This window comes from Dasypus novemcinctus, chromosome 15 (assembly GCF_030445035.2).
Source record: "Dasypus novemcinctus isolate mDasNov1 chromosome 15, mDasNov1.1.hap2, whole genome shotgun sequence".
Lineage (NCBI taxonomy): Eukaryota > Metazoa > Chordata > Mammalia > Cingulata > Dasypodidae > Dasypus > Dasypus novemcinctus.
In genome coordinates, this window is record NC_080687.1 from 6298254 (window position 1) to 6321676 (window position 23423).

The 23423-nt window shown below is 49.7% G+C and overlaps 1 protein-coding gene across 3 annotated transcripts in view; it reads left to right on the forward strand.

Annotated features, from left to right (window-relative positions):
* The window catches only part of STARD13 (StAR related lipid transfer domain containing 13), a 205160-nt gene that overhangs the window by 77848 nt on the left and 103889 nt on the right, over window positions 1-23423 (forward strand). Inside the window, exon 1 of one of the 3 annotated variants that reach the window (XM_071208161.1) lies at window positions 19810-19933. The exons of the other annotated variants lie outside the window; for them this stretch is intronic. The gene's annotated coding sequence lies outside the window, so the exon portion shown is untranslated. Of the gene's footprint in view, window positions 1-19809; window positions 19934-23423 lie in introns of those variants that run through there. 3 annotated transcript variants of the gene reach the window in all.

The following is a 23423-nucleotide window of genomic DNA, read 5'->3' on the forward strand; positions in this document are numbered from 1 at the left end:
CACAATCGCAGTTTATGGGTCTCAGCTGTTATAAATTGGAAACTATATTTACGGTGATGATCTTTTCTTGTAAAATGCAAATTCCCAGGGATGTGCAGGCTGAAATTTGGCCTGACTGCTTTGTTTCTGTTGCCCTCTTGTGTGGAGCTGAAAAAGCTAGACCAGTACTGATACTAACCAGCCTCTTTGTTGATAATTTATGACTCTCTTTATGATCATAATAACCACAAAACACAGAAAGCAAGGGTAGACCCATTTTTGGAGCTCATAGATTATACTTCTATAAAATGCCTCCCAGTCATTTTTTAACGGAGCCCACATTTTCCTACATCTGTCTGCCTCCTCCTGCTCCTCCTCTCCAACCTCGCTCTCCTCCTCCCCTGATACCCCTTCACCCCGTATCCTCGGTGCTTAGCTCAGGGCCCGGCACTCAACACCCAGTGGACTGAATGAGAAGATGGCTTCTGAAGTGACTGACCGCTGGCTGCTTTTCGAGGTTCCTTCTTTTCCCTGCTTCTCTGACCGTCTTCACGGAAATTTGGCAGCTCTTGTTCCTCACCCCAGCTCTACGTTCCCATGATAGACTTCCCATGCATGCCTCTCGTTACCAATTAAGGGGCCAGTAATGAAAGTCTGCGTTTGCAGGGGAGACCCCCCACCGCTCTTCCAGCTGCACATTCAGATGGCCCAACCAACAGCTCTGTGTAATCGTTGCCACTTCCAGTCAACAAGTTAATGCCTGAATAGATTAATTTTCTGTCCGGAACTGTTTTCCACTTTGGTGAGAACTTCATCTGCTCTTCCCATCTTCTTGATAATCACCAGGTCATTTGGTAATTATTGAGGTTTAGATTTACATTTCCCTAATGACCCGTGATGTTGAGCATCTTTTCCTGGGCTTATTGGCCATTTATGGAGAAATGTCTATTCAAGTCCTTTCCCATTTTTTAATTGAGTTCTTTATCCTTTGGTTTTTGCCAGTTATTCTTTATTTCCACTGCACATGTGGTTCTAATACAGAACCTCCTCTATTTACTTCCATCTAAAAATGTGTTATCAAGTAAGACAAATTCTGGTCCACTGAAGTCCTCACCATCCTCTCCACCAGGTACATCCGGGGCTGACAGTGATGGGTCATCGTTTCTTTCTGCCTTTACATTTGTGAACGTGCTTGTGTTTGAGCTTAATTAGAAAGGGTTTTATAATCATTTTGAACTGATTCTGGTCTGATAAATGCAAACATAGTAGCCAGGTTCAAAGTGCTAGTACCAAGAGACCTCCAGTTACAATGGGAACAAATGTTTGAAAATAAAACGAAAGGAGAGAAAGTAATTGTGTTGGGTGGGGACATGGGTGAGCAGTTGATAAAGTGTTAACGGTTCTCGAGCAGCATGACCACACCCTGGAGGAGGTGAAAAGGGAGGGGCCACGTGACTGCAGTGGCCTGCGGAGCGGAGGGAACACCACTGAAAAAATGGGAGGACTTGCGAGGAGCGGGCTGGAGCGGCGCGGCCAGGCCAGCAGGCTACCGGAATTCCTGGAAAGGCTGAGCGGGGAGATCACGGTCCCTGAAATTTACGTCATTGGCCGTGGATAGTTTCTTTGGTTCATGGCCGTTCAAATCTGCGTGGTCACCACTGAGGGATGGCGACAGGCCCCAAGGCACACTCAGAACGGGGACTCCATGGAACCAGGCTTGAAAATTAGTTGAGAAAGTTAATCTTCGGCTTTTTTTAAGTATCAACTCTGGTCTTTTGGAATCTCAATAGACCTTGCCAATTAACAAAGTTGGAAAGCGGGTCGATGAAGCCAAACTTACATGTGCATAAGTAGATTGCTATTTTATTTATGTTTAACATGAAAATCAACTGGAATGCATGTCATTTCCCTTTGGTGATTACAGAGGATCTTCGGTTAGGAGTCACCATTGCCATGAAGGTTGGTTTGGGGTCCATAAGCAGAAGGGCCAGTAATTTAGCTTTTTCTTCAAATCAGAGCCTCATACCTGGCCTGTTCCCTGCAGAGTCGCAAGCACAGGTGTGTTGGTACGTCACCAACCAGCCCCTCCCTCTGCTGGAGGGAGCCTGGCAGAGAAGGATGGGCTGGAGACCTTCTGATACACAGCTCTTGCTTATTGCGGGTGAAGAGGCATCGCTGGGCTCCGTGCCTCTGTGTTTCTCTCTGCCTCCTGCAGCTTCCATAGATGTGGCCTTCGCAGCAAGACAGGCTCCACCTCTGACGCAGGCTGCAACGAGGCTCACCCCCCCAGAGGCTGTCCCTCCACTCAGCTCCTCACGGAGTCTTGAGACAGAAGGGCCTGAGGTTCTGGAGGAAGGAAGCTGGCTCCAGTTGTGGGTTCTCTTTAGACAGTGGGCTGCTTGGTAAATCTTCACTCTCACGAAGCAGGAAAAGTGGACCCTGCCCCTGTGGGTCAGCACTCTGTGCTCAACCCTCCTTTTGTATGTTCCTTGAGTCAATTCCATCTTTCTTGGATGAAACGTTTACGACTTGTATTCTTCCCAGCCAACTTTATGCTATCCATTTGTTTAATTTTGTTTTTTAAACTGGTCTGTGTGTTAAGCTCATTCTCAGTTGTGGCAAGTTGAAAACTAGAGCGAAGCTAGTCAACATAAAACCATAAAATCATGACTGAGAGGAGAATCTAACACCTATATTTCATGGTCTCATTCCTTTCCAAGAGAGACAAACTAGCAAAACCCTGCAGATTTCTGATAAATCCTAGAATTAGTGATAATAAGCCTTAGTCATTGTCATCGTCATCAAACTCTTGGGACGTACAGCTTGCTCACAGTCATTATTTTAAGTCATCTGTATTAGTTAGCCAAAGGGGTGCTGATGCAAAGCACCAGAAATCTGTTGGCTTTTATAAAGGGTATTTATTTGGGGTAGAGGCTTACAGTCACAAGGACCTGAAGAGTCCAACTCAAGGTACCGTAAGAGGTACTTTCTCACCCGAAGTCATTGGCCACGTGGTGAAGCAAGATGGCGGGCAGTGTCTGCAAGAGTCCAGCCTTCCTCCTTCCTCTTAAGGCTCCCTGTTCCCAGCTTCTTCCAATCTCAGCTGTAGGCTGTCATAAGGCTCGTCTCTCTCTCCAGGATTGGTTTGCTTCTGGGCTCAGCTGCTCGGGTCTCTTCATAAGGTCAGCTGTAGACTCTCAGGCTCCTCTCTCTTCGCGGGGCCTCTGCCATGCCTAATGGAGCCTTCTCTCTTAGTACCTGCTTCTCCGTGTGTCTACTTCCATGTGAAAGTCTGTTTTTTTCAGCCCACCGAGGGGGCGGGGACCCAACCCTGCGTGCCCTAATGATCTGGTCGAACCAAAGCCCTAATCTTAACGTAATTTAATCAAAGACATCTCAGCTAAATCTAATACAATCCAACAGTATCACACCCAGAGGAGAAGACCAGTTTACAAACATACTCAGTATCTCTTTTGGAAATTCATAAACAATATCAAACTGCCCCAGCATCCTGTTAGCAGGGCTCTGATGAGGCGAGCAGAGAACAGACACAGTGCTCTGGGGTGTAGAGGGAGCCTTTCTTGTAAGCACTGTGATGCTGGGATCCAAGTGTCTTGGGGAGAATTGTTTGGTCGTGACCTTTTTCCGTGTAGCCCTGAAGTAACCTGCAGCTGTGTAGACCTGCAGCTGTGGGAGGCTGGGTCACGCATGCAGGGGGGTGAGGGGGCGCAGGGTCAGTGTGCTGGGGAGTCTCCTGTGGTGGGCGGCCCTCTCCCCTTCTCCTCTCGCCACCAACTCTGGGGCTGCCATGCCGAGGACGCCCACTTCTATCCCGTCGGACCTGCTGTGGTGTGTCCTGGCCACCTCTAGACTTGTGTGACTTGCCTGAAACCCAGCTTTATTGGAAAAGTACCTTCAGCTGGAAATCTTGCTCAGTTATTTGATGTGGGGAAGTTCTTTAAAACACTACTAAACAAACGTTCTCCTTCTGTGTGGGATCTCCAGTTGTTTGAATTCTCTGATAACTCAAGCACATACCTGCTGGGTCAGTACTATTTATAGTGACAAAAACTGGTTTCCTCTGGCAGTTCCACAAGGGGCTGGGGACCCACTCCTTGGAGACCAGGAAAGCTGGGATGTAAGAACTTTTCAAAGGCAAAAACTGGTCATTTAGTTCCTCTAAAAATATGCTGAAGGGAGGAAACTAAATACAGGCCTTAGAGTGGAAACCTCATCGCTCAATGTGGCTGAAAAAATGACAGGGACCTGATGCGCATCTTTCTGAGGGTGCGTAGAGGGCCTGAGGGCTTGGCTCTCGCCTCGTTCCTGGCATCGCCTTGGGCGCCTGCCGCCCATGGGCTCCGCCCGTGTCCTCGTCATCCGCTTGGGAACAGGCTGTGCGCAGACGACCGGGACCCGAGGGGAGTAAAGGCAGGATTCCGAGTGAAGGACAGCTTCTGTGCCGTAAAAGCTACTCATGATCTCACATTAATCGTAAATTAAACCAGAATAAATTGAATGAGAAGACGGTGAGTTGCCATTTTAGGACCAGAGGGTCACTTGTTATTAGGTGGGTAATATCAAATATAGCCAAGCTTCTGCCGCCTTATTGAATTTGTGATGATTTTTCTACCTGTGGCCTTTCAGGATGAATAAAGCTTATTGTTTTGATTTTTAGGCCTTATCAGAAATCTGCAGAGGTGGGATTTTACTTGTTGGTCTATTTTGAAAAGGAGGGGAAATTGCCTTTGAAATCATGTCCAACATGAGATGTTACATGTTTAAGTAGAGCATTGCTTGACAAGCTAGAGAGGGGCTAAATCGTATTCTAGGAGAGAATGGATTTTAGAATCCCCATCTCACGTTAAAAATGGATTTCATTACAGCTTAGTGTTGAGGGAAGCTATAGCCCAGCATAGAGAGATGCCTGTACTTCACACAGTTAGATACGTATGTTTTCTTTGGACAAAAAGAGAGCCTTTTGGCTACGTCAGCACCTGCGCCCACTTTCTCAGAGCTGCCAGCCACCTGCGGAGAGCTGCTTGCTTGTATCTTGTGCCCTTCCTCTCTGCTGAGGCTGCTTCGTTGTCCTGAGAGCACTGGCTCCCTGGTGGCAGGACGGCCGGGTGGAGGCTGCCCCAGCCTGGCAGGCCGTGCCTCCGTCCTCCACTTCAGCGAGGGACTCACCTGGAGGAGGAGGCCCCGGCCGCGGCGGAGTCCGGCCTCCCAAGGCCCCCAGCGTGCGGCTCTCAGGACAGCGGAGGGTGAGGGCTGTCCTGACCGAGGTGGGACACCCCCGGCTGTCACCCCCGAGTGGCCCCACGTCCACGCTAGTGCATCTTCTCAATTCTCGCCACAGTCCCAGAGGCCAATAAATTGATGCTTCACCCACAAAATCTCGAGGCTCTGAGAGGCTAAAGGACTCACCTTAGAGTCCAAACTGTGCCCTCCTCCTGTACCCCTCCTCCCTCTTCCTGTGTCTTCTCCCTCCCCTGCCCTCCCCTGCCCTCCTCTCCCCTTCTCTCCCCTTTTCGTCCTCTCCATCCCCTTCCCTTCTTTCCCCCTCCCTCCCCTTCTCTCCCCTTCTCGTCCTCTCCCTTCCCTTCCCTGTCCTGTCATTTTCTTCCTTTCCCTCCTGTCCTGTCCCCATCTCTCCCATCTTCTCATTTTTTTAATTTTTAAATTTTTTAAATTTTTTTAAATTTTCAAATTTTTGTATTTTTTTTTAATGTTACATTCAAAAAATATATGAGGTCCCCACATACCTCCCATCCCCCTCACCCCACTCCTCCCACATCCACACCCTCTTTCATCATCGTGGGACATTCATTGCATTTGGTGAATACACTTTGGAGCACTGCTGCACCACATGGGTTTACATTGCAGTTTACACTCTCCCCCAGTCCACCCAGTGAGCCATGGCTGGACATACACCATCCAGCATCTGTCCCTGCAGTACCACCCAGGACAACTCCAAGTCCTGAAAATGCCCGCACATCATACCTCTTCTTCCCTCTCCCTGCCCTCAGCAGCTGCCGTGGCCACTGTCTCCACATCAGTGCTGCAGTTTCTTCCTTTACTGATCAGTTGGGCGGTTTCTCAAAAATTCATTTATTGATTCCAAACGTCTTGCGCTTCCGCACCGCGCCAGGCTCTGCGCCCGGGGCCGGGGGTGCGGGAGTGAACTGCAGACGGGGGCCTTGTCTTCGTGGCGCTTAGAGCCCCGCAAGCAGGACAGAGCGGGCTCGAGTGGAGACGGGCGGGGCACATCTGGAAGCTGTGCTTCCCAGGAAGAATAACTGGTGTTCATTGATAGAAAAGAATTTTAAATGCTTTCAGCAGGGTGGAACATTCCACCAACCTCTGCTTGGAAGTAAGCAGAAATGAATGTAAAGCCTTTCGTTTTTATCTATCAACATATAAATGCAGAGTCGGGGGCCCTGACTTCACAGAGCGTCGGGTGGAGCTGGGAGGCCTGCGAGTGGGAAGGGATTCCTCACAGCAGAGCCAGTCCTAGGCTGAGCCCGCACCAGCCGGATTCCAGAGCGAAGGTGCTGGGAATTCCGCGTCACAGCCAGAACTTTCTCCAGGGCTTTTCTGTTTTAAGGGAGCTATCCATGACTATTAATAGTTGGCACATGTTGTTTTTGTTTGTTTTAAGATTTATTTATTTATTTATCCTCCCTGTTCCCGCCTCTGTCTGCTCTCTGTGTCCATTCGCTGTGTGTTCTTCTGTGTGTGTTTGTCTCCTCATTAGGTGGCTCCAGGAACCAATCCTGCGACCTTCCAGAGTGGGAGAGAGGTGATCATTCTCTTGAGCCACCTCAGCTCCCTGGTCTGCTGCATCTCTTATTGTCTCTCCTCTGTGTCCCTTTTTTTTTATTCCGTCATCTTGCTGCACCAGCTCTCTGCGTGGGCCAGCACTCCTGCATGGGGCAGCATCCTGCGTAGGGCAGTACTCTGCACAGGCCAGCATTCCGCATGGGCCAGCTTGCCACATGGGCCAGCGTGCCCTTACCAGGAGGCCCTGAGCCTTGAACCCTGGACCTCCTATATGGTAGACAGGAGCCCAATTGGTTGAGCCACATCTGCTTCCCTGCATATTGTTTTTGAGAGAATAAAATCCTCCACAATCCTATTTCCCCTGGGTAGAAGACGCGAGACACATCTGTGATTTTTTCTCTTCTCCCCTGATGCGCTTTTCCTATAGGGAAATTGGGCTGGTCTAGATGAACTTGTAGTTAACTGGTATCCCAGGGAGCTGGTTAACAATTCTTAACAATGTCTACCACTCAGATGGTTTAGGGTACAATTTTCTGCCTAAAAAAAAAATTTTTTTTCCTATTTTAATCTGATTGACGAGACGAAATAGGTATATGCATAGGTCCTATAAAATAATAAAATAAACAGTAACTGGTTTCTGGTAGCATCAGGAAGAAATGGAGAAGGAAGAGAGTATGAGGTCGTGGGAAGAGCACTGCGGAAGTGAGCCAGCAGGTCTGGATGCCCACTCTGCTGTCCACTGCCATAACACAAGTTACTTAACTTCCCTCCGTCTGTAAAACGGGAATAAGAATATTGGCACTGCAGGGTTGCGGAAGTGACTACAAATATGTCGGCGAATTGCTGCACAAAGTGCCTGACACACTGTAAGTGGCTGAAGAAACCTTGAGAACAGTTCTTGGAAGCAAGCGGGGCAAGTCGAGGAAGGGTTCCTGGAGGAGGTGCTCTGTCGGGTTCTTGGGGTGCACGGTAGTAAGGGACCCATGCAGGGAGAGAACGTGACAGCGCAGACACAGGGCAAGGATCTGCATGGATTCTTTTGGATCTTTTGGGCTTCCCCTTGTCAACCAGGTCATCATTTGATGGTGGATCCCTTGGGCTTGAGAGTCCCCCGACAGCTGTTGCATGGCCGTGTTAATGCCTGGTTTTTATGCTGCTCCTAAATCCTCTTAGAATCGTCAGCTCCTGACACTTGGGGAATGGTGTTGTATTGTTATCGACTTGTTTTTCTCATTTTAATGAATAAAACTAGCAGTCATTTCCATGTCAAATACTTTTCGTGAGAATTTGTGTGAAGCATGTTTGGTCATGAGAGCTTCTTTTAACATGTAGCATCATATCTTTTCCTTTATCGGCACTATCTGGCAAGGCAGTGAGGACTTGGCTTCGTCAGAAACCACTGCCCCATTCATTCCTGAAAAGCAGCATTTTGAAAATTTATTTTAGAGAGAACTAGATGATAATATGTTCAACTTGCCACAATAAAATCTCAGAATAGGGAACAACTATTAATTTAAACTATTTGGTAGAAAAAATACATAAATAAAAATATTCAGTAATTCATTTTTCTTGTTTGTTAGTAAGGAAGAGAGTGTTGGTGAGAAAGAAATGAAGTGATTGGAGAGATAGAGGAAGAAGGGGAAAAAGAAGAAAGAGCAAAATGCGGGGTAAGAAAAAAGAAAAAACAAGGGAATGATGCAAAAAGAAAAGAAAAGAAAACATCAGGAAAGAGAGACAGAAAAATTGGGATGAAAGGGATGGAGGGGATCGGTGTGGGCCTCAGGTCATGCTACTGCTTCCCAGAGACTTGGCCCCAGTGGTAAGTGACTGTGAATTGGAAAGAACAGTGTCAAATGTTTTGCTGTTGTTTGGGGTCTGAAGCAGCACAAGTCTCTAGCGTGTTCTCACAGACCCGGCCTCTTCAAGAACCTCCAGTTTTAAGTGTCCCCTAAATCTCTTTGTCATTAATATCTAATAGGTTTCTTTTCTGCTTCCTTCCTATTTACGTTCCTTTTCTTCCTAATGATAGTCTTGACTCGTTCAGAACTCAAGACAAGAGAAATCCCATTTTAAAATGTTCTGTGTCCATTTATTCCAAATTCTTTCCTTTACGCCTGATGGGGTCTTGAGATGTGGAAATATAATGAACCCTCCCAAGGTAGTGAATCCTCCGCATCAGGGCTTCCCAAACTTGTCTGCACCTTGGAATCACCTGGAGAGCTGGGGTGGGGCCCGGCACCCGCTGTTTTGAAGCACCTTGCGTGATGTGATGGAACTGCGAAGAGAAAGGTGCCTTGTAAGCAGCAAGAGCTGTGAATCGCGCCTCCAGCACGACCCCTAGGGCTTACAGATACAACTGGGATCATACAGACTTGTCGTTTTGTAGTTTCCTTTTCTTTTTTCTTACTGTGTTAGACCCTTTGGGTACCCTGGAAAGTGTTATAAAAAGACTAGCTCAGCAAAACAAGAGCGGTCCGGTCACATGGAGCAGTTGTTATGGCAACATTGTTGGAGAGAGCATCATGTTGACCTTGTGTCTATGTATCCGTCATCCAAGGACCGTGCACCCCATTGCTCCCCTCGCCTGCTAAATGAAGCATGTGGTACCCCACTTGGAGCACCCCCCCGTTTTGATTCCCTGCACCCTGGCTCTGAGGGTTCCTCTTTGGGACCTTTCCTGGCCATTCCTTTAACTTGGTTCAGGCTACCACTCTCTCCAACCAAGCCCCATCGTGACATTCCTTCTGTCCTGCATGACCCTTCTAATGGGAAGCCGTCTCGTTCTCTTCCCAGCTGCCCCCATCCTCCTCATCTTGGAGAGCCCCTGGATGATGCTGTCCCTCTCTCTCTCTGGGCTCGTCTGCGTTTGTCTTATGGTCACGGATAGTTTTATCTGGTGTGCCTAATAAGCTGAATGAAGGTTGAGAACATCTGTGTCTTTGGCTCCTCTTGTTCCTACCTAGCCCAGTGTCCTACGTGCACAATCCGTATTTATTTGAAGTTTTAAAAATCGAAATAGGTGCTGACTGAGGTATGAAACCAAAGTGTAGACAGGTATGTGTGTGGACTGAACCAGCACTTTTTAAGAGGTGTGTTTTTCTGTTCCTACCCAGACAGACTGAGAGACTGAGCACCGTAAGCCCTGGTGGTGTCTCGTTGTTCCAGACACACCGGCAGACACCTGTGTGTGCTCCTGCTGCACCTGTGGCCCGAGAAGGGAGCCCAGCAGCTAGCGTGTTAGGACACCCGCCTTAGTGACAGCCGCGCAGTGCCCTCTTGTGCAAGCAAGTCCCTTTGCCTTCAGCCCTTAGACGTTCATGTCTTGAACGATAACCTTGGGGTTTATTATCATGTTGCTTCAGAAGGAAGACAAAGCGTTGGTGGCAGTGGATGTGCGGCCGTTGCCCACCCCTCCCTCCCTCACACACAGGGAGTTCCCTGTTTTAAGGCATTGCCACGCTTGAGCTTATTCTCTTTCTCTGGGCAATGGGCCCCTTTTCTGTTCCCTCCAAATCGCTCCACTTTTTCAGAAAACAAGATATAATTGTTGTCTTTGGGCCATGTCTTTCTTCTCTGCAGACAGTAACCACGAATTTGCATTTAAAAGTAGAATCTGGTCTCTTGAGTTTGCCAGTTTATTTAATCAACTCTCTTTAAATTAATTCAAGAAAAGGAAAAAGGAAAGTTTATTTTAAAAATAAAGATATATCTGTGTAGTTTTCTTTCCACATTGAAGACAAATGATCTTTCCAATAAGAGGATGAAATGACAGTTCCACTTGTCTTGGCTGCTCAGAAATTAGATCAGTAACATATTTTTTGTTGACGAAGAAACCTTATCTTGGTGGCTAAATTTCAGAATCAATCATCTGCGTGTCAGTCCTGCCCCGTCGCACAAGCAGAGAGCGTTATACGATTTGTACGTTTCAATTAGGTTGCCATAAAAAATGAGCCGCTCTAGGGCATTAGCGTCTTACTGCTACCCAGCCACGCTCTCCTTTGCTAAATGACATTCTGAAAGCATCCATTCTGAGTGTAATCACCTTAGCGTACCCACAGAGTGTGGCCCCAGAATGATTCAGTTGCCACTGAAAGTCATTCTTTTCCCAGGACGCGAGGCTGGGGAAACACATGCTCAGTCTTTTGCACTCATGGGTGATTGTTGTTTTTTATTCTACGAAGATGCAATGCAGAAGTATCTTCTCAATAGTTCTCTCTGTTCTGTCTGGTCTGCTTTTGGCAATTGAAGTGTCCCAGGACAAATGATCCTCAGTTTATCATCATGGTGGTTTATAAGGCGGTTGATTCAAATGGGAAACATTCCCTAAGAGACAGTGGCCCACAGTAGCCTGTTTAGCTCGCGATGAAGCTACACTGGGCAGTAGTAAGTGTTCCCTGTCATTCCTCGGGAAGGGAAGCCAAGGTTTCACATGAGAACTTGAAACGTCTGCCTTGGACATGCTGCCATTCCCTCCTCTCTGCCAGGAGTGAGGAGACTTGTTTCTTCATCTCATTAGGGACAGCTCCATGCGGGGTATGTGAGCGTGTAACAAACCACTCCAAACGTAATGATTTTAGCAGCAGTCATTTATGAGCTCACAGCTCTGTCTGTTGGCGATTTGGACAGGGCTCAGCAGGTGGTTCTTCCATGGGTCTTTCCTGGGCTCGGTCACGGGCAGCAGCCGGTCGGCAGCCTGTCGGGGCCTGGGGGGGCCCAGTGTCACCTCACGTGCCCGGGGGTTGCTCTGGCCGTCGCCAGGCCCCTCCCTCTGTGCCGTCCCTCACCCTCCGGGAGGCTGGCCTGGGCTGCCTCCCATGTGTCTCTGCTCCAAGAGGGCGAGCGCAGAAGCTAAAGGACCTCCCGAGGCCCTGACGTTGTGCAGCGTCACTCTTCTGCTTCACCTCTTGGTCAAAGCAAGCCACACAGCCATGCCCAGGTTCAAGGGCTCCTCTTGGTGAGAGGAGAAGCAAGGTCAAATTGCAAAGGGACGTGCGTGGAAGAGAGGAATTACCACCGCACCTTTGTACAGTCTCCCACGGGGGCAGAGGGGTGAGTGCGGAGAAGGTGAAAGGGGGGTGAAAGGGAGGGAGAGGCGACGATAACACTGGGGGTCAGAGCTCCTGGGCTCGAACACCCCTTCAGCGCTGCCTGTTAATTTGATCTCCTATTAACCCACCCGAGGTTATGTTTGCTCATCCCTCGGACTGGCCGTGTGCTAGCATGAGCTGAGCTCTCGAGATGCATCTCTGATGTCCACCTCTCTCCCCTGTGACACAAGCAAAGCTCCTATTTGTTTTTATAGTTCACGTCATTAGAGCATATTAAGTGCTCAATCAGTGTTTGTCGAATGAATGTGTGAAGATAGTCAGTGTCCCCCAAAGAGGGCTATGAGGAAGAATAGGCACTTTGCGCTGTAGGCTTGGGGGCTAGAGATGGGGGAGACAGACACTGTTGGCAGTGTGCAGTAGAGAGAAAGGATTCCTGTATCCGGGTTGGAGCGGCAGTGCAGGGGGGATCCTGAGGCCGAGCATGTGCTCCCAGACCCCGGCGGTTTGGAACACGCTGCGGTTCTGTGTGTTGAGCAGCAGCAGGAAACATACAGCATCCAACACCAAAGGATCGACGGGGCATGTGCGTTCCAAGACGGCAAAGCAGGCCCAGCCACCAGCTAAACCTCTGAACAGATGAGAGCTCAGTCAAGGGTGAGTGTCTCGAAAAAGAGTTCTATCCATAAAACTATTATTAATTCCTGCCACTTAATTGTATTGGTTTTTCCATTTTTACATATGTTCAGGCTGACATCACCTATGAAACGTGAGGCACAACTAAAACTGCTTTATTACAAATCAAAGCTTTTGCTCTAGTTTAACATGAATATGGAGTGGTTTACAAGTTTTATTCCCTGCCTCTCCTAAGACCCTTAAAGTCCAGCTAATTTCTTTTTAGCTAGATTTTAAACAGTAGGTTCTCTTTACTCATCAACAGCCTTGGCCTTTCTCAGTCTATGCGATGCCATTACCACGAGGAGAGGTTTGTTTTAATAGCTAGCTGATTATAGAAACCCAGGGTGTTAGAAACAGTTTACAAAGCAATTTCCATACCCACAAGCTCACGGGTCCCTGAGAGCAACCTTCATCCACGTGCGGAACACACGGTCCTTGTTTGTACTAGTGTGTGACGAGCCCCTAGCATGTGGGGACTCAGAGCCCTTGGCTCTTGATACACACTTACGTTAGCTAGTATCATTAGCGGTTATTGTCACCACAAATTAATCTCCTCCAGACTGCAGATAAGTGACTTCTCAGGGTCCCACGCCTCCTGAATGGCACAACTGAGACCTCAAGCCAGGTTTCCTTTCCACCAAGCTCATGGGCTTCCTACTTTTTCTTTGCTTCCTAAAATGGGACCTTTCCCCCGAATGGCAAAAATTTAAGTCCTGGAATCCTGCACCAACATTTCAGAGCTGTTAATCTGTTCCAGGTTAAATCCAAGATAAATAAATGGTCAACTTCTTAGGGTTTTGCTACTTTTGTAATGTTGAGTTTTTAATCTTCACGTTTCCTTTGGGGTGTATATATTCCTTTTCCCAAAGTCTTTCACCTTTGTTTGACCCTATCCTTGTTCTCATCTCTTGGGAAGCCCATCTTAGTGCATTGTGATGCCTCAGGAAAAATGGGTCTTCAGTCTTTAGCTAAATCTTGAGCCTCACCATCTGACTTTGGCTTTGAAGCTGGCCAGGGAGCTGGACCAAGGAGAGCAGCTCCAGGGGCACTTGGCTCGTGTTTCTGCCATGACCACTGTTGGATGCCCAGTGTTTGCATCAGACTCTGCTCACCGCTGAGTGAATGCATGAAAGGTTAATGTTATTTAAAACAGAATCTTACAGTATCCAAGCCAGAAGTAATCTGAGGTCATCCACATCTAGATAGCAGAGGAACGAGCCCCAAGACCTATTTCTACTTTCTCCTACTCTGTACATAAATGATAGTGGTCAACTACTCTGTTCCATTTATATAAGAAGGGTTCCTGAAAAGATTGATTTGGCTTCTCTCTTTTGGTGAAACTGCTGTACACACGAATGAAGGAGTTTTCCCGATCTGGCATACTCTGATAATGATCACTAGATAGGATGTTTCAGTTGACTCTGAGCCATCAAGGATTCTTTTCAAACCCATTAATTTAGTTTAGTTTAAAGACAGAAATCATCTCAGAGGAGATTCAGTGTTTCCCAAAGCATCAGTAGTGACCAGACAGGCTTTTCCTCGGAAACTTTTTACGAGTGTGGCCAAATGTGTGCGGGTCTGGGGACTGGAAGTTTTTGAGTAAAGGGTTATACCAAGGAGTGTTGTGATCCAGGAAGATTTCCCTAGCAGCCAGGTGTAGACTACCTGGAGAAGCAAGGAGCCAAGGCAGAAAGACAACAGGAAGAAGCAGTTGAGAAGTTCAGGCGGGAAGCAAGTTTCCTCCAAAACGGGTCAGCAGTGGAACAGAAGGGAGAAATAGGACTTAGGATGAGACAAGGCTCGCCCGCCTTCCAGAAGGCGGGAGTCCTGCAGCTCCAGCACCAAGCTCAGTGCCTCCACCTGGAGGAGCTCAGCATACGGTGTTCCATGAATTTATGAACTGACGGGTGGGGGCAGATGGAAAGAACCAGGATATGAGATGACTTCATGATCGTTGGTGTTTATTTTTACCTAGTGGTGGTTGATTCAGAACATTGTGCATGTCCGGAGGACAACTCTGATTCACGGACAGACAATTATTTCAGTTGTGGGAGGGAGAAACTGATGGTCAGGCTGTCATTGGAAATCTGAGACCAGGACTCGGTCAGGAGAGGTGCAGCAGGCGCAGAAGGAGCACCACCAAGGGAAGGTGAACTCCTTGGAGTGGATGTGCTTGTAAGGCCTACGTAGAGGGAGAAGGAGAAGAGGCAAGCCGATAGAACTTTGGAGAGCACATACTCACACACGCACATGCGAAACAGGAAGTGGGAGAAGGAAGAAAGACCAGCAGAGAAAACCAAAAGGACTTAAGAAATAGGAGTATATCCACGGGAAGGAAAATTTCAGTTAGGAGCCAGTGGTCAAAGGAATGGAGCATCACGGGGGAGCCGGAAATGTGTGGGGACATGGCTGAATCTCTGCTGGCCCTGGAAGATGGCCGTTGGCCAGAACACTGGATGGAGCCTGGATAGCTGCTGTGCGCCAGAGAGTGGGCGCCCGTGGGCAGCCAGCCCCGTCTGCATGAAGTCAACTACGAGAACATGTGATTTATTAGAGTGCACGGTTTTCGCTTCTTCCCCGGCACTGGCCTGGTGACAGCTGAGCCTCCGCGCAGGGCTGAGAGCTGCCCTGTCCCGGGGCTGTCCAAGCTCCGCGTCAGGCCACCAGGCTCGGAGGAACCTGGGGCTCCCCCAGACAAGCCCGTCTGGTTGAGGGCTCAGGGGTCTGGAAATCTCTGCGTATGGACAGAGGCTTAACGGGATTAATGGAGATGAAATCCCTAAATCTGCTGCGTGGCAAAGGAGGGTTTCAATCACCCCCACAGCCTTGCACCCGCCAGCTCCGGTCACTCCCTCCACCCTGACGCGCTCCTCCCCGGAGAAGGAAGAGCACGCGAGGGAGAGTGTCCTGCCTCGCTAAGGCAGATGAGAAGGAAAACCAAATTCCTGTCAAGGACTTCGGGTCATGCCCTGCTGGCAAGCAATAAATATTGTTTTCTGAAAGAAAGGATGTCATTCATTCTCAACACTCTGGGACATTCAATAATAGAATGATTCATTATTCAGAAATCAAAAGGCCTTGTGGGTTCTCTAGAATGCTTTAGAATAAAGTTAAGGCACAAATTACTTACAACAGTAAGTTTACGTCATTGAAAACAGAGAGAATGAGCTTTGAGATGGTGAAGATGCATGTGTCTCTCCTATCACCTACCAGCTACCATCCATCATCTATCATCTATCATCTACCCACCAATCTCCCCGCCTCTCTCTTTCTACCTAGCTTATCTGTCTGTCCATCTAGCTCTCTCTGTCTGGTGTCTTACCTAATTTTTGCCCCTGTTGGGTCACTTCTGTACTCTCTCATTCAGATTGTGAGACCGGCCTGATGTTCACGTGTGGACTGAGCCAACCCCTGCCCACACCTGAGCACACCCGGCTTTCCTCTAGCAGCGTAGGCACTGCCAGGTGGTTCTTACACTTGAACGTGCACTAGAACCACGCGGAGGCCTGGTCGCAACACAGATCACTGTGCCCCGCCTCTGGAGCTTGACTCTGTAGGTCCGGGGTGGACCCGAGAGTTCGCCTTTATTCACAAGTTCCCGTGTCAGAGGTTCTCCGCTTTTTTCAGGTCATGGTGCCATCAGGGTCACCAGGTTTTCTTCACCGTGCCCTTAGGTGTTGCCAAGAAAGAGAAGTGCCTGACCATTCTGTTTGTTAACTGGTTAGGCCCAAACAGCTTAAGTACTTAAGTCTTAACAAATTAGTGACTGTTGAGAAGAACATGGATAAAATGAAGGGAAAAATAGCATTTTTATTTTGTTCTTAAATAGCCCCATTATTTAATCATGGAGTGCGTGTGCCTGTTGGACACCGTGCGGCGTCTCAAGCTCTGGAATCACATGGGTATCACCACCTTATTTTCTCCCCACTATTGATTTTCATGCAACACTTGCTTTTCATCACAATAATGCCAAAAGCCTACCTTCGCAGAGATGCGACACCAGAGAAATGTGTTGTTAAAAGTGCCCCGTGCTGAAGCTGCGACGTGCCTTGAGCTGGCGGGCTCCCTGGTGCCTGTGACACTCCCGTGTCTCCGGGGTCCGTGGCAGTGCCCAGGACGCCTCCGCACAGGTCTTGAAACTGCGGTCTCGTGGGACGCCGCCGCGGCTCTGAGAACTCCACTTCGAGAAGCATGCTTCTGCCAACCCAAAGAGCTCAAGTCGGGAATTTTCTGGGTTTTGTCCTACTTCCTACGACCACACTTAAGATCCTCAAAACCCTGGAAAACAGGAAATGTAGACCAATGCCTATGGTCTTACCATGGATGATTTTCAATATCTGTAGCAGAAGAATTTAACGGGAATCCGAGAATGAATAAAGCTACCATGGAGAGAATTCCAAGTTTTGAAGGTCAAGGCTCTGCTGAGCCCGTGGTCGTTGTCATGGAGCGCTTACGGGCACTTTTTAATTCAGAGTGTTTTTCAATCAGAACTAATTAAAGCCAGCAATCTTGGTGAGCTGGAGAATGAGTATTATCGTCTCTTTACACACGGGAAACCAAGAGACATCAGATTAAGTGGCTTGCCCGGGGCCAAGAGAGTTTAATTTGTTGGAGGCAGAATGCAAAAATCACTACCTTTTAGCTTTCCTTGAAAGAAGGAAGGCAAGCTACACAACACTGCCCCATCATTTCATTTCATATCCTCTCCCCTTTCAGAGTGAATGTTCACAAAGATCTTGGAAGGTTGGTTAACTAGTAAGTAGGTCAACTTACAGACCCGCGAACCGTGGCCAGTCGCGAAATGCGCAGGAGACATCTGGAGAGATCCAGGAGGCTGGAAGAGGGGGCCATGGGACGAGGTTGAAGACACTGAGGTGCTGAGAGGAAAGGCTGGCGGTGACTGGCCGTGCAGGGGTCAGATCGTGTCCCAGGACACGTGCACATCCTAACCCCGGTCCCGTGGGTGTGAACTCATCTGTAAAGGGGGCCTTGGAAGATCCATGAAAGATGAGGCCACGTGGAATCAGGGTGGCCTTTAACCTAACATGCCCGGAGCCCTGAAAAGCAGAGGACGTTTGGCCACGGAAGCCAGTAGAAGCCAGAGGAGGAGACAAGCAGACAGATGCCGCCTCGATGCCATGGACCATGGAGAAAGCACGGCCTGCCGACCCCTTGGTTCTGGACTTTAGCTTCCAGAACAAGACAATAAATTCTTGTTATTTAAGCCAACCAGTCTGTGGCATTTTGAGGCCCTGGGAATTCGAGGTATGCTGTACCCTGGTAATTGTTCTCAGAACCAAGTCCAAAGCCCACTGAGACCAAAGGGACAGGAACACAGGGCGCCAGTGCCAGTAGTATGCCACCTCCAAGGAGGTGTCCAGCATCTCCTGACCAAATCTCTGCTCCAGTGGGGCCCTGCCCCAAGTCCACGGACACAGCCAGCCCAATGAGGTTTCCTGCGTGCACCTTTGCTCTCGAGCCACCTGCGGCTGCTCCGCGACCCTGGAAGAGTGCCTTGTCGAATCAGCGATGCTTAGAATACACCACTGAGCTGTCCAGGGGAAGAAAGAGGACACAAGAGATTAGGAACTGAGCAGTTGCCTGTCTGATACGCCCTGCAATCAATGAGATTTAATGTATTCAAATGTCATCTGGATGACCGGCAAGAGTGTACTCACTACAACAACACGGAATCATGAGGTTGTTAAAATCTTCAAAGTTCCAGATAAAGCTCAGTTGTCTTGACAGGTTAGGGAAATGCCAGGGGCCCTGGAGTCAGAGGAGCCCTCTGCAGTCGGAGGCCCGGCTCTGCCGCCGCTGGCCGTGGGAAGGAGGCCAAGCCTTTTCAACTCTGAGTTTCAGTTTCCTACCCCGTAGGTCTGCCTAGAGCTCAAAAGGGAGGTCATAGATGTTGGAAGCATGTTGTAAGTTTTATTTCGCGCCCTTGAACTCACAACAGGGCTCACGTTCCAGAGCACAGTTCATCGACTCCCGGAATCCTTTCTGCTGTGACCCCCTTATCTGTTAGGATAACGGGGTCACGTGCCACAGGGCAGGGAAGCTGGCCCGTGCCAGTCCACGTGTGAGCACGAAGGGAAGTCCCGGGACCGCACAGCTCCTGAGCACGTGTGCCTGCCCCTCCATGCTGCCCGCATGCCTGGCCCCACGTCTGCCTTCCTGGTGCCCGTGCCGTGTGCCTGGCATGAAGTAGAGGCTCCCTGGGAGACTGGCACTGCTCTCCTGCTGCCACCCCCTCCCCCAGGGCCTCTTCGGTTGAGGCTGTCCCTCCCCGAAGGGAGAGGATTTGTAAGTGCTAACTGTTCTGGCTGGTTGACCAGCTGTCCTCCTGGGCCTGTGGCCCTTCCCCTGGGCATTCCAAAACCAGGACATGAGTCACCCTCCCTGTGGCCCAATTTAAACTCTGCTCCCTTCAGAGCTAGCGTCAGGAATTAAGAATTATCTTCTCTATTCCTTATCTGCCCACAGCATTTTTGTTTATGCCACTGTCTTTGCCCTTCTCATGCATTAGGATTATTTACGCAAGCGTCTGTTTCCTTCCCCCGATTTTTAGCATCTCTGTGTCCTGCACGGCGCCCAGCTGGCACTCTGCACATCAGGGACACTTAAGAGTGTTTTGCTCAAACTAAAGAAATTAATCATTCAGATACCAAGTGAGTGCGCACTGACCCTGCACGTCATAATGGACTAAATAAACAGTGTTTTTAGAAGAGATAATGGGATTCTCAGATGAATCAACAGGAGGATAACAGGAAATAGGCAGAGATTTCAGCAAAAGAGAATCTGGGGCATTAAACACCAGCTCGTCACTGGAAGGACGATGAAATAAAATTGGGGTATAGCTTGCAAAGGGAGATTATGAATTCCCTATTCTCAAAGTCATTAAAAATCATACCACCAAAACCGTGGCCTGGGCTGAGGATGAAGATTTTCCGACATCAGGGATGAAATCACGCCGGCAGTGTTTCCAAGGCCGTGATGGTGAGGCCAGCTGGCCCAGATGAGTATTTTCTCACTCTTCTCTTTAACCCAGGTAAAAAGTGCATCCTGGTTTATTACCCTCCAAGCGAGTGTGGAGGTTTAGACATCAGGAGCGCAGGAGCCCGGCTGACAAGTGCTCCCTACAAGGTTTATTTGGGGTGGGGGCGGGCCCAGACTCAGTGAACAACCATTTGCCCTGGACGAAGGCTCCAAACTCGCTCTCTCCCCGTGTGGACTGGCCGTGTGCCCACTGGAATGACCAGGCCCTCCCAGGCCCGGCCCTGCACCCTCGCCGTGCCTCAGGCAGCTGCTCTGCTCCGGGCAAGGCGGCCACAGCAGCTGTCACAGCAGGCGGGAACCCCGCGCTCCCCCCGGAGCCTCGGGAGGACAGAAAGGACTGCCTTTGAATGGAGCTCTGTGTGGGCCCAGGCACCCGGGCTGTCCTCAGGGTGAGCTGGAGGGAGAGGCACAAGCCTCCGAGGGAATATTTTCACAGGTTTCCCAAACAAAGGGTTCTTTCTTCAGACCGGGGACACCTCTTCTGCTTGCTGATTAACCAGACCAGGGAAACCAGGCGGCTCCTCTAGCGAGGCGGGAGGTAGTGTGTACGTACAAGTGTGTCGTGAGGTCGGCGTGTTAACGTGAGGGATGTTTTGTCTGTTTTGTTTTATCAAAGGAGGCAGTGACTGAAGCCTTGCTTTAAGTTTGACAAGCCAACAGGGCATCTCATCTCTTCTAGCACTTTCTCCTGCCCACGTCTTGCCCCTGAGAATACCCACAGCCTGCTTGGCTGTCTGCCCGCAGAAAGACGTCTTGGCATAGTGAACATTGTTTGCCTTCAGGTCCCTCTGTTTCCCCTGAAGTCGCGAGTCGCTCCAGCCTCCTCGGCGGGCTCTGGCTCTGCCGTGTCCTTTGTCCCTTCCTTCCTGGCTCGGCCGTGTCCTTTGTCCCTTCCTTCCTGCCGCAGAGTTGCTGTTTAGGAAGGTCCCTTCTGGGCCCATCTGTCTTAAATGACCATGGCTTACGTTCCGGACGCTTTCCCACCCAGGAACCGTCTGCCTTTTGTGCTGTCTGCGTGAAGGCCCGCGCGCCCGCTCTCCCCAGAAGTCCGGGCCAGCTGCTTCTCCCTCGGCCGGCCCCGCCTCCGCAGAGCCCGCGGGGCCGGGTCACCGCTTCAAGTTGTGGCTGACGTCTGCAGGACGCCCTTCTTCAAGTTTACTCCTCCCGCCACCTCCTGTCGCCGTCCTCCACGCACTGTGGTCGGTCGTCTTCTCCACCGTCAGGCCCCTCCCGGGAGGGGGCTGCGGGGTGGGGTCCGTCGGCTTTGCTAGGTTGTCGGCTGGGCCTGCGGCCCTGGGCGCCGCCGCCGCGCTGGGGAGGGAAGCTCTCCGCGGGCCTCTAGTGGCACCTGGCGGAACTGCGGGGCCCTCGGGCCAGGCCCCCACGGCGGCGCGGGGCCGCCCCCCCTCTTCATTTGATCCGTTAAAGATCAATAGTGTGTTTGAGCAAAAAGAAAATAAGAAGAAGGGTGAAATCAAACTCTTGTCTCATTTTAGCTCCACAGGATTATTGAGTTGTCAACTGCGCTGCGTTTCTTGGACTAAAGTCATTTTAGTCCCTTTTAAAACAGCAGCTCAATTTTAGCTTTAAATAATCATCTTCAATGACTGTGCTCCTGTTTTTGGTGTTTTGTGATTTTTTGCCAATTTGAAGTGCCTGATATTTTCATAGAGTCATAATTTAAGTAACGATCAAGGCAAATCATCTCAAAAGAGGTGAAAATAACGTGCTCCCGTGGCCGTCCAGAGACCCCAGTCCAAGGGCGTGCGCCCCAGCCGTCGGGGGTCCTCCCCGCGCGCTCCCTGCACTCTTCGTGCCTTCACGCCCTGAAATACTCCTCCCACCCACTGCGTCCCACCTGGGGAAGCGCTTCTCATTCCTGCAGATCCCGGGCAAAGGCGGTTTTTCCTTTGCACCCTCTCCCCACCGCAGGCACACCTGAGCGAGTTAGAAAGTCCTCGTTGTTATTCAGTTTTGCTACCACGTGTTCCATGTGTTCTTTGTGGGTTTTTTTTTAAGATTTATTTTTTATTTATTTCCCTCCCCTTCCCGCCCCCAGGTGTCTGCTCTCTGTGTCCACCCGCTGTGTGTTCTTCTGTGACCACTTCTATCCTTATCAGCAGCACCCGGAATCTGTGTCTCTTTCTGCTGTGTCAGCTCTCCGTGTGTGCGGCGCCATGCCTGGGCAGGCTGCACTTTCTTTCGCGCTGGGTGGGGCTCCCCTACGCGGGGGACACCCCTGCGTGGCAGGGCGCTCCTTGCGCACATCAGCACTGCGCATGGGCCAGCTCCACATGGGTCAAGGAGGCCCGGGGTTTGAACTGCAGACCTCCCTTGTGGTAGACGGACGCCCTATCCATTGGGCCAGGTCTGCTTCCCTCCAGTGTTCTTTGTAGGTTGACATGGAAAGGGTCTGCCCGTATCTCCTGGTGAGCCTTGAGCCCCTGGGCAGCACAGCGGTGTTTCTTTGCAGTATTCTTGTCGTCACTCTGTGCACGCTGGTCCTGGGATCCGGTCAGGTTTTGTTGGCTGATATTTCTTGTGAGGCTCCTCCTAGGTAGAATTGGGAGCTGGGGAAATAGGCCACATTTCTCCTTAGTACGTACATTTGCCTCCAGCATCCTGTCTTCCCTTCTCTTGCTCTCCTGTCTCAGGCCGTTGACAATAAAGGGATTGTAAGGTCCCACCTTCGTGGTCTTTGTAATGGAGACCCCCCCTTGAAGACGAAAGGAAACGCACTGCCCTCATCTTCAGCAGGGGCCCTTCAGGCTACTCTGCTGGCTGGAGAGTTGTCTGCGGCTGGAACGTCTGGGCCCCTCCTACGGGTGTAGCTTTCTCTTCTCTGCGCGTTGGACCAGCTTCCCGCTTTCTCAGGGGTCTTCCATGCTTCTTTCAGACCAAAATTCGAAGGATTTTCAAGGTATTGACATGGAGCATAGTTCTGGGTCAAATTAGCCAAGTGTTTAAATCGGTGCCAAGTTGAACCTGCCTGGAATCATGTTTTGAGGATGGTGAGAAGATTTTAAGTCCATCCCTGCACGACCAACCTTGAACAAGGCTTGAAGGGTAAGGGTGACACTGCTGAATGGGAGACTCCCTGGGTAGCAAGCTGATGTTACTGGCCAGGGGCCACCTCGCTAGTTTACTTCAGAGGGCTAAGCAAAGCTCGCAGGTTGTGAACAAGACTGATTAGAAGTAACTGGTCAGGGAACCAGATGTGGCCCAAGCGATTGGGCTCCCGCCTACCACATGGGAGGTCCCTGATTCAGTGCCGGTGCCTCCTAAAGAAGACAGCGAGCTGACGCAATGGGCAGGTGCGGAGAGCTCTTGCAAGAAGATGACACAACAAGAGACACGAGGAAAACATGAGAGTCACAACAAAGCAGGGAGCGGAGGCAGCTCAAACAATTAGGCACTTCCCTCCCACATCAGAGGTCCCATGTTCGGTTCCCAGTGCCTCCTAAGGAAATAGGAAGGACAGACACAGCAAGTGCAAACAACAAATGGGTGGGGAGAAATAAATAAATAAAATCTTTTTATAAAAAAGTAACTGGTCGTTGAGTCTTTTTATAGTGAGCCCTTAGAAGCTATTAAAGTGGAATGAAGTTTGCTTTGCTGAAAAAGCTTGCTTAGTTTGTTTCTGTTTAATTTGGGGGTGGGGTAAATGTCCTTAATCTGGAGACCATCTTTCTCTGTGAAACTTCAGAAATTATAAGAAAAATGTGTGTACATATGCCATATGTTTAATGGAGAGAGTTTAGGTAAGATTCTTGAAAACCTACAGAAGGTTAAGAACTGGTTTGTTGTTTTAGAACTGGTTAAAAAGTAGCATGTTTTATAGAATGGTTCCGTCTGATGGGCTTCTTATCTAAACATTGC